Below are 11264 nucleotides of genomic sequence, written 5' to 3'. Positions count from 1 at the left end.
TTTGTGTTGCTAGAGTGTTATGGGTGGTTGCTATGTGGTTGCTAAAGTGTTCTGAATTGTTTTGTTTGCATTTGGGTTTCTAGAGTGTTATGGTTGGTTGCTAGGGTGTTGCTATGCAGTGGCTTAGGTGTTCTAATCTGTTTTGTATGCATTTGTGTTGCTAGAGTGTTATGGGTGATTGCTAGGGTGTTGCTAAGTAGTAGCTTAATTGGTTTTGTGTGCATTTGGGTTGCTAGAGTGTATAGGTGGATGCCATGGTGTTGCTATGCAGTTGCTTAAGAGTTCTAATTGGTTTTGTGTGGATTTTTGTTGCTAGAATATTATGGGTGATTGCTATGGTGTTGCTATGCGGTTGCTGGGACATTGCTATGCAGCTGCTAGGTAGAATGTTTTAAGTGCATGTTGCTATGCAAAGTGTTCTAAATGTTTTTATGTGCATTGTTTAACAGTTGCTACCGTGTTCTGGATGGTTGCATAGGCAGTCGCTACATTTTTTCTAAATAATTACAGTTGCTTTACCATTCGGTTGCTAGGGTGTTGCTATGCAGTTGCTAAAGTGTTCCAAATTAAATTCTAATAACATCTCCATCAGTTTCTCCTCAAATAATGAATGTGCGGCTCCTCTATACGTCTCTTGTTTTCTAGCTGCTGTTTGTGTGACCATATGTATGGACACCCAGAAGTGTGTGTATTTTTCCCCATCCATCTGTTTGGGTTTCGCTCCTCCTTTTGCTAAGCGCTCTCATGTCCCTCTTTAATGCGATCTGCTCAATATGAAAAATTCATTGTCATCTCTTTGGCCGCGGATCATCAAGGTGTTCTGCCCCGGTCGCTAGCCGTTCCTCTCCGGTGGCGTGGTGAACAGCTGGTGGAAATTAGACACCAGATTGTGTTACTTACACCAGCAGTACCAGGGACGCTGATGGCTCCATAATCCAGAGTGCAGTCTGTCAGATCTCAGGCTCTCGGGGTACGGCGGCCGACTGCGGGCGTAGCTCCGGGTTTATTTGTTTGTTTGTGTTTTGTTTCTGTAGCCGTTTGACCTTAGTCTGTAAGAAAATGAAGCAACAGCTGTCTCTGTTAGAATGGGTTTGAGGCGTCTGAAATGATCACAGCAGATTTAGAAACTCATTTTGTTGTGCCCATCACTTGCAAAACATCTCATTTGATTGAACATCTATCTATCTATCTATCTATCTATCTATCTATCTATCTATCGATCTACCTATCTATCTACTTATCTATCTATCTATCTATCTATCTATCTATCTATCTATCTACCTATCTATCTACTTATCTATCTATCGATCTATCTATCTATCTATCTATCTATCTACCTACCTAGTCACTATATTTTTTTATTTTCTTTTATATTTTTATATTTATTTATTTATTTATTTATTGTATTTGTTATTTTATTTAATCTATTTTATGTCGTTAAATTTAATTACATTTTTTAATTTATCTTGTAACTTTATTTTTTCCTTTTTTGTCATTTTATATTTTATTTTGTAATTATGACATCTACCAGCAGGGGCTAAATAGAACCTACTAACCTACTAGATTGGACTTGTAAAGTGCTTAGTAGTATATTACTACATATAGAAAATGACACTGATTTTGTACATTGTGATGTAAGAACTCACTGTTTATACTGTTTATAAATATTAAATGTGAAGGTAATGGAATTGATGTTAATACAGTATAGTAAATCTAAGCAAATAAATGCGCCGGTGCTTACTCGGCTGAGAGTGATAAATGATATTGAAACGTTGTTGGTAGCAAGTGCAGTCATGCCAGATCAAGTTCAGTCTCATTGGCAACACTATAGCGGCGTTCACCGCGCTGAATGCTGTGATTGACGGCTGCTGCCCTGTAAAAGGGAAAGCGCTCTTTGCATCTAGCCGTGCTTTCAACAGCACAAGTTTTCTTTTTGACACCGTGGCCGTAACACGTTTTGTAAGCATATTTTACAGTCATCAATCAACAGCATAATCTACATTGACAGTGTTGCTTGTGCTAAGGCATTTTTAGGAGTTTGCTTTGATTTGATGGAGGCTGCAGTGAATTTAAAGTGATCTGAGAACACAGGCTGACTGTGCCAGACAGACAAAATTATACTGAGCTAGAAATGTACCAGAAGAACAGTGAAAAAAATCAGTTTTACATTTTCTGAAGATATTAGTGATTTTGCCAATATGATAATATGGTAATATGATAATTGATTAGGGTGTTCTCATTTGAACAAAATGTATATATATTTGATATGTTTTTTAAAAAAGTCTCTTCTGCTCACCAAGCCTGCATTTATTTGATCCAATGTACAGCAAAACAGTAAAATTTTAAAATATGTATACTATTTAAATTAACTGTTTTCCTTTTGAATATATTTTAAAATGTAATTTATTCCTGTGATTTCAAAATTGATTTTTTAGCATCATTACTCTAGTCACATGATCCTTCAGAAATCATTCTAATGTTCTAATTTGCTGCTGAAAAAAAAACCCAAACATTTATTATTAGAGTGGATTTTTTTCAGGTTTCTTTGATGAATAGAACGTTCAAAACAGCATTTATCTAAAATTGAAATCTTTTGTAACATTATAAATTTTGCAGATAAATGTTGATCTTTGGATATTTCTATTCATCAAAGAATCCTGAAAAAAATTACTCAACTGTTTTAAATATTGATAATAATAAGACAAAAATGTTTCTTGAATGGCAAATCAGCATATTAGAATGAGTGACACTGAAGACTAAAGTACTGATGCTGAAAATTCAGCTTTGATTACAGAAATAAATTACATTCTAAAGTATATTAAAGTATAAAGAAGTCATTTTAAATAGTAAATCAGTTTTTACTGATATAATATATTTTTCTGTATTTTGGATCAAAAATGCAGGCTTGGTAAGTAGAAGAGAATTCTTTAAAGACATAAAAAATCTTACTGTTCAAAAACTTTTGATGGTAGTGTATATTCATATATGCTCAGTATGTGTGTGTGCATATATATTTGTATTTGAAAAAATTTAGCTAAATTTAAAAAAATTTATAAACAAATGTATACGAATATAGATTTTATACAAATATATTTTCAGTAACTGTCTGTTTAATATTTTTATATGTATAGATGTACACACATACATAAATATATAGATACAGATTTGTTTATAATAAAATCACATTTTTATATTAAAATCACATTTTGCATTTAACCAAAAATGTATTTTAAGATTAGAAATATATTTTGTAATATATTTTGAGTTTTAAAATATTTTAAAATTTGAAATATAAGTTGTGCTGTTCACATACTTAGCATGCATCTGAAACACATTTTTTCCCCCCTTTTTTCACACCGGTTAGTAATAACATACTGTAGCAGTGAAATAATAAACACCCCGACAAGCAAAAACCATCCATCCTTCTGCTATCAACTGACAGGCTGTAAAAAGTACTGTTCCTTTTCCTAAGCGGAACCTAATAAATGAACACTTCTTCTCCGAACATGTCAGCCTTTCCATTGTTATTCCGACTGAAAGACGACACCATGCTAATGCTCACTGAGAATATTACAAACGATGACCTTTAATAACCGCTTCTTACAATCAATCAGTTTTTAATTTTTCACCCTCAAAAGAGTTCGAATCGCAGACAGTCATATTCCAGCCATCATAATGCGAGGAGGACTGTGATTGATGAGCGTTTCGTCAGACGGAGACAGCTAGCAGATTGTGATTCATTTTCTGACAGCGAGAATCTACTAGAATCGTCCCCCCAAAACGTGACTCTTTTTTTCGGGGCACTCGGGTGTCGTTGACCGGATGCCGGAGCTCTCGGCGCTCTCTTTAATGCATCTTTTCATTTGCTTGTGTCACGGCACCCGAGGCCCGCGCCGCTGCTTGTGATGCAAATTACCGAAACCATTCAGTCGTGCGTTCATATCGTTTAAATGATTCTTTATTACGAGCTGGGGTTTTTAAGATGAAAACGAATTACCCTCTGACAATGACTTCCAATTTGTAGAAGCTTTAGTACAGTGAGATGAATTGAACGACCTCGACTCAATCGAAAATGGATAGTTCCCATTGTGCACGAGTTCTATTTTTGACGCTGGAATAAAATCTTTATGAGCACGAGCGAAACGTGGAGTGAGAAGTGCCTTCATTGCGCATCTTGAAACATTTGGTTTGATTCGGTGCATCTGCTTGGCGTGACTTGGAGGGTTTTCATTTTTTTCATGTCTGTCAATGCTGTAACTCAGACAAATAAACAAACAGATTTGTATGAGCTGCCGTCACCAAGCAGATGCATTAAAATCCACGGCTGCTCTCTGCCAGGTTAGTAATTGCTCTTTTTATGGTGGTAATTATTTCCTCTAAGGTGCGCACTGTTGCACAATGCAATTATACATGTGCCACTATCGCCGAGTGCTGAAGAGGGCGGGGGATTTTCATTTGTTTGTGTGTTTTTTAGTAAGAGTTTGTATTGACGACAGAATGGCATGAGAGACAAAAGCTACTGACTCTTGGCTGCTCTTAAAATGGTCCAGGAAAATTATTAAATGAAAACCAATATTATTAATTAGTGGTGTTAGCTAAGACATACATCATTATTACTATTGCTCACACTAAGGGTTAAGGCCCAGGCGTACTTATTCTGCTCTGTTTCATCCACAGCCGTGTCCACACAGCTTTCAAAGTATACTTAAACTTAGATGAGTGTGGATGGATGTGTTTGACACATGCACAGTACCACCCATAGAACCATAGTTTAAAAAAAAAAAATAAGAATGATGGACAATGCACCTCCACTTCCTTCCACTGCAGAAAAGTGAAGCCAAAATATCCCAGATATGGCCATTGTCGTCTTGCACCAATGATCTCATCTGGAGCCTGAGTCTGCACAGTAGTGACTCATTTGGAGCAAGTCTGTGCAGTATTGATTAATCTGGAGCCCGAGTCTGTGCAGTTGTGATTCATCTGGAGCCTAAGTCTGTGCAGAAGTGATTCATTTGGAGGCCAAGTTTGCACAGTAATGATTCATTTGAAACCTGAGTCTGTGCAGTAGTGAATCATCTGGAGCCTGAGTCTGTGTAGAAGTGATTAAATTGGAGCCCGAGTCTGCTCAGTAATGATTAATTTAATGATTAATTTTTCAGATTCTGTGCAGTAGTGACTCATTTGAAGCCCGCACAGTAGTGATTAAATTGGACCCTGAGTCTCTACGCAGTAATGATTTATTCAGAGTCTGAGTCTGTGCAGTAGTGATTCATCTGGAGCTCAAATGTGTGCAGGATTTATTCGTTCAGAGCCCGAGTCTGCGCAGTAGCGATTCATTCACTGACTGAGTCTGCGCAGTAGCGATTCATTCACTGACTGAGTCTGCGCAGTAGCGATTCATTCACTGACTGAGTCTGCGCAGTAGCGATTCATTCAGTGACTGAGTCTGGCAGTACTGATTCATTCAGAGCCTGAGTCTGCACAGTACTGATTCATTTGGAGCCTGAGTCTGTGCAGTAGTTATTCATTCAGTGACTGAGTCTGCGCAGTACTGATTCATTCAGAGCCTGAGTCTGTGCGGTAGTGATTCATCTGGAGCTCGAATCTGTGCAGGAGTTATTCATTCAGAGCCCGAGTCTGTGCAGTACTGATTCATTCAGAGCCTGAGTCTGCACAGTACTGATTCATTTGGAGCCTGAGTCTGTGCAGTAGTGATGCATTCGGAGCCTGAGTCTGTGCAGTAGTTATTCATTCAGTGACTGAGTCTGCGCAGTACTGATTCATTTGGAGCCTGAGTCTGTGCAGTAGTGATGCATTCGGAGCCTGAGTCTGTGCAGTAGTTATTCATTCAGAGCCTGAGTCTGCACAGTACTGATTCATTTGGAGCCTGAGTCTGTGCAGTAGTGATGCATTCGGAGCCTGAGTCTGTGCAGTACTGATTTATTCAGAGCCTGAGTCTGCACAGTACTGATTCATTTGGAGCCTGAGTCTGTGCAGTAGTGATGCATTCGGAGCCTGAGTCTGTGCAGTAGTTATTCATTCAGAGCCTGAGTCTGCACAGTACTGATTCATTTGGAGCCTGAGTCTGTGCAGTAGTGATGCATTCGGAGCCTGAGTCTGTGCAGTACTGATTTATTCAGAGCCTGAGTCTGTGCAGTAGTGATTCATCTGGAGCTCGAATCTGTGCAGGAGTTATTCATTCAGAGCCCGAGTCTGTGCAGTAATGATTCATTCGGAGCCTGAGTCTGCACAGTACTGATTCATTTGGAACCTAAGTCTGTGCATTAGTTATTCATTCGGAGCCTGAGTCTGCGCAGTACTGATTTATTCGGCGCCTGAGTCTGTGCAGTAGTGATTCATTCAGAGACTGAGTCTGTGCAGTAATGATTCATTTGGAGCCTGAGTCTGTGCAGTAGTGATTCATCTGGAGCTCGAATCTGTGCAGGAGTTATTCATTCAGAGCCCGAGTCTGTGCAGTAATGATTCATTTGGAGCCTGAGTCTGCGCAGTAATGATTAATTCGGAGCCTGAGTCTGCACAGCACTGATTCATTCGGAGCCTGAGTTTGTGCAGTAGTGCTTCACCTGAAGCTTTGAATCTGTGCAGTAGTTATTCATTCGGAGCCTAGGTCTGCACAGTAGTTATTCATCTGAAACCCAAGTCTGCGTAGAAGTGATTAATTTGGAACTTCAGTCTGCACAGTAGTGATTCATTCGAAGCTTGTGTTTGGAGCCCAAGTCTGTGCAGTAGTGATTCATTTAAAGCCCAAGTCTGCGTGATTGATTCAGAGTCTTAGTCTTCACCCTGTGCCTGCACTGTTGTATGCGGACACAAAAATTTAGCTATATGTGGACAGTGTGCACAGATGATGACACTTCTGATGACGAAAACTGACGAAAACACAACAGCAGTGTGTTCTGCCATCAGCTTTTCTTTCTAATCTAGTTAGTACTGTTTGCTCACATGATCTGCATGTTGTGTCAAAACTTCACGGTCTCAGCGCAGCACATGGCTGGAGTCGCTCTACAGAATCTACAGGGCTAAATTCAGTTTGAAAGCATTTGTTGTCTGGATCCAATGCAGGTGTGTCAGCTGAATTAATCACAAATTACATTTTTAAACACCAGCCAATAATCTCATGCTTCCTTAAACATCATTTCATGCTAATCAGAGAGTTAATGCTGTAGCAAAAAGTTTCACTGATTTCTCAAAAGTATGACAGCAAAATTCAACACATTTAAAGGTGCAGTTAGTGATTGTTTGCTGCTACTGCCACTGACTGCTTATTTACATATTACGTAAGCAAGAATTTCACAGAACATTGTCACTTATTTTTATAATGGCCACTAGAATACAGCATAAAAACACCAATGATATTCACAAGATGGTCTGCTATATACATAGCATCCACACCTTTTATTTGCAGTAAATCACTGTTGCATAACCTCTCATGGCTTATTGCTTTATGATATAAGTTGAGATCATTAACAGTTTTACTGTAAACTATCAGCATTAATGCTAAAGCGAGCAGGTCTGTCATCTCAAATCTTGTGTGCTCTCATTCGTTTTGTTGACAATCAGCAGCAGATTGTTATTGTGGCACCACTTTGTCAGTTCCGCCACCTCCTGCCTTCTCATCATTGTGATTGATTAGCTCAATTATCCTGCTTTCATCATGAATTTGGTCTCGTGGCTGTTGCGGCATGCTGGGAAACACTCATAAGTGAGCAAAGTGAACAGGTACTGGTAAGAGAGCAGCATTTAAGAGCACCAGCGTTCAGATTTAATCTGATTACAGGGATATTTTAACCGGTCCTGCTCTGCATGCTGGGAAATCGGTTTAGTTACCGATGTCACTGCACATGCTTTGAAGAAATGATCTTGTTTGGACAATATTTTAATCTAAAAGCATCTTGTATATTTTATTTAGATAATCCAGGTTATGTAATCTATATATAAATAGAGCAACTGCTTCATTTATAATGTGCATGTAATATATTGATTCACACACAGTGATTCACAGTATATATATATATTGGGTAATTTCATGCTAATGTCAACCTTAACATGAAGTTTTTACAAAAGGTTTTTACTATACTGATAGCACAGATGTTAACATTTGGTGGTTCAAATACCCATGTGAGGTCTCTTAAAGTTTTTAAAGCTTTTTTTTTTGTTTTGTATATTATAGTGCATGATTTTTCATAGTCTGGTAAGTGCAATTTTCAGGCTTGTCACATCCATAACAGAACATATTCCTCATAAATAGGCATATCAAAATTAGAATAAAGTAACAATTATATGTTCTGTGAAGAGCCATCCCTTCTCTATTTGTTGGGTATTATTGCATCTGGTTTGTGCATTTTAATTCGCAGAAATCCTACAAAGTATGTAGTCTCTCAAAAACTGTGTCCTTTTTTGGCACATCCATAATGCATGACTATTTGTTTTTTAACACAGAAAACTTGTGCATAGACTGATATTTTCCTGATGTTTAGACTAATATATATATATACATATATGTATATATACAGGTGCATCTTAATAAATTAGAATGTCATGGAAAAGTTCATTTATTTCAGTAATTCAACTCAAATTGTGAAACTCGTGTATTAAATTCAGTGCACACAGACTGAAGTTATTGAAGTCTTTGTTTCTTTTAATTGTGATGATTTTTGCTCACATTTAACAAAAACCCACCAATTCACTATCTCAACAAATTGGAATATGGTGACATGCCAATCAGCTAATCAACTCAAAACACCTGCAAAGGTTTCCTGAGCCTTCAAAATAGTCTCTCAGTTTGGTTCAATAGGCTACACAATCATGGGGAAGACTGCTGATCTGACAGTTGTCCAGAAGACAATCATTGACACCCTTCACAAGAAGGGTAAGCCACAAACATTCATTGCCAAAAAAGCTGGCTGTTCACAGAGTGCTGCATCCAAGCATGTTAACAGAAAGCAGCAAAAAGATTGCACAACCAACCGAGAGAACCGCAGGCTTGTCAAGCAAAATTGATTCAAGAATTTGGGGGAATAGACTGAGGCTGGGGTCAAGGCATCAAGAGCCACCACACACAGACGTGTCAAGGAATTTGGCTACAGTTGTCGTATTTCTCTTGTTAAGCCACTCCTGAAATGTAGACAACGTCAGGGGCGTCTTACCTGGGCTAAGGAGAAGAAGAAATGGACTGTTGCCCAGTGGTCCAAAGTCTTCTTTTCAGATGAGAGCAAGTTTTGTATTTCATTTGGAAACCAAGGTCCTAGAGTCTGGAGGAAGGGTGGAGAAGCTCATAGCCCAAGTTGTTCGAAGTCCAGTGTTAAGTTTCCACAGTCTGTGATGATTTGGGGTGCAATGTCATCTGCTGGTGTTGGTCCACTGTGTTTTTTGAAAACCAAAATCACTGCACCCGTTTACCAAGACATTTTAGAGCACTTCATGCTTCCTTCTGCTGACCAGCTTTTTAAATATGATGATTTTATTTTCCAGCAGGATTTGGCACCTGCCCACACTGCCAAAAGCACCAAAAGTTGGTTAAATGACCATGGAGTTGGTGTGCTTGACTGGCCAGCAAACTCACCAGACCTGAACCCCACTGTCAAGAGGAAGATGAGAAACAAGAGACCAAAAAATGCAGATGAGCTGAAGGCCACTGTCAAAGTAACCTGGGCTTCCACACCACCTCAGCAGTGCCACAGACTGATCACCTCCATGCCACGCCGAATTGAGGCAGTAATTAAAGCAAAAGGAGCCCCTAACAAGTATTGAGTACATATACAGTAAATTAACATACTTTCCAGAAGGCCAACAATTCACTAAAAATGTTAAATGTGAGCCAAAATCACCACAATTAAAAGAACCAAAGACTTAAACTACTTCAGTCTGTGTGCATTGAACTTATTTAGTACACGAGTTTCACAATTTGAGTTGAATTACTGAAATGAACTTTTCCACAACATTCTAATTTATTGAGATGCACCTGTGTATATAAACCCAGATGGTATCATTTGGTATATATTCATAGATCTGTCTGTGTCATAAGAGGACCCGTGTCACAGATGAAAGAAAGTGGCAGTCTTTCCATAACCATATAAAATCACACGTCTACGCTTTATCACCACTCTAACCATGGAAATGTCACTGCATGCTTATCATTCAGGTATGACACCACAACTGGAAATGTGACACGAGCAAAATCGGCGCAATAAACATTGAGAGCAGAGGTTGCAAATGTCCTGAACCGCAGAGTCATCTAACCATGTTTTGAGGATGTGTAATAGTCATTGTCAAGGCCAAACGCTTCACGGGTTTCTCCTTTCAAGAGTTCTGAGCACCTCATCTTCCTGGCTCGCTGAGAGCTTTAATGGCAGGTTTGGTGTTTTGAACCTAAAAACGCGCATGAAAGTAATGCATTTGTATGTCCCGGGCTGTTTGCGAAAGTGGGTTGCCTGTTATTCCCTTTGTAGTGAGTAATAGCCAGCAGTCTTGGCCATATGGTGAGTGCTTCCCAGCTGTGACTTTGTCTTTCGTATTCTGTCTGCTTGCGTGATCAAGGTTATATCTGTGTTTTAAGCAGTTTCTTTTAAAGCAACTTAATGCAGCATTTTTTCTTGGAGGAATGAAGGAGTGTAAGTAGCCCTTTTGCTGGTTCACGTCTCAAATTCTGATTGAGATGGGTTTAACCTTGAGTGACCGCAATCTGCCGCCACATGGACACTGGTGTCTGATGCAGTGCATACTAGAGAAATATGCTAGATTGTTCCTAGCATGCACTGAATACTAAAACAATATGATTTGAACATTGGCTAAATGTTTCTAGTACATACTGTAGTGCAAACATTCTTTGAATGGTCCATAAATGTTCCAGTATATACTGCATACTAAATGTTTTAAGTATATAGTGCACACTAAATCAACAGCCTTTGAACGTTCTGTAAATGCAGTGCATACTAATGAGACATGCTTTGAACTTTAGCTAAATGATTGTAGTATAAAGTGCATGCTAAACAAACATTGTTTCAACGTTATGTGTCCTAGTATGCAGTGCATACTAAAAATACATGCTTTGAACACTGGATAAATGTTTCTAGGATAAAGTTCATGCTAAACAAACATTCTTTCAGTGCTGTGTGTAAATGTTCGTAGCATGCAGTGTATACTAAAAATGCGTGCTTTGAACATTGGTTAAATATGTCTAGTATAGAGTGCATACTTAAGAGAGATAGTTTTAAAGTTTGCCTAAATGTTCATATGTACTGCAT

Source organism: Labeo rohita, chromosome 6 (genome assembly GCF_022985175.1).
Source record: "Labeo rohita strain BAU-BD-2019 chromosome 6, IGBB_LRoh.1.0, whole genome shotgun sequence".
In the NCBI taxonomy this organism is placed as follows: Eukaryota; Metazoa; Chordata; class Actinopteri; order Cypriniformes; family Cyprinidae; genus Labeo; species Labeo rohita.
The sequence above is the reverse complement of the archived record's forward strand: the minus strand, read 5'-3'. Positions refer to the sequence as shown.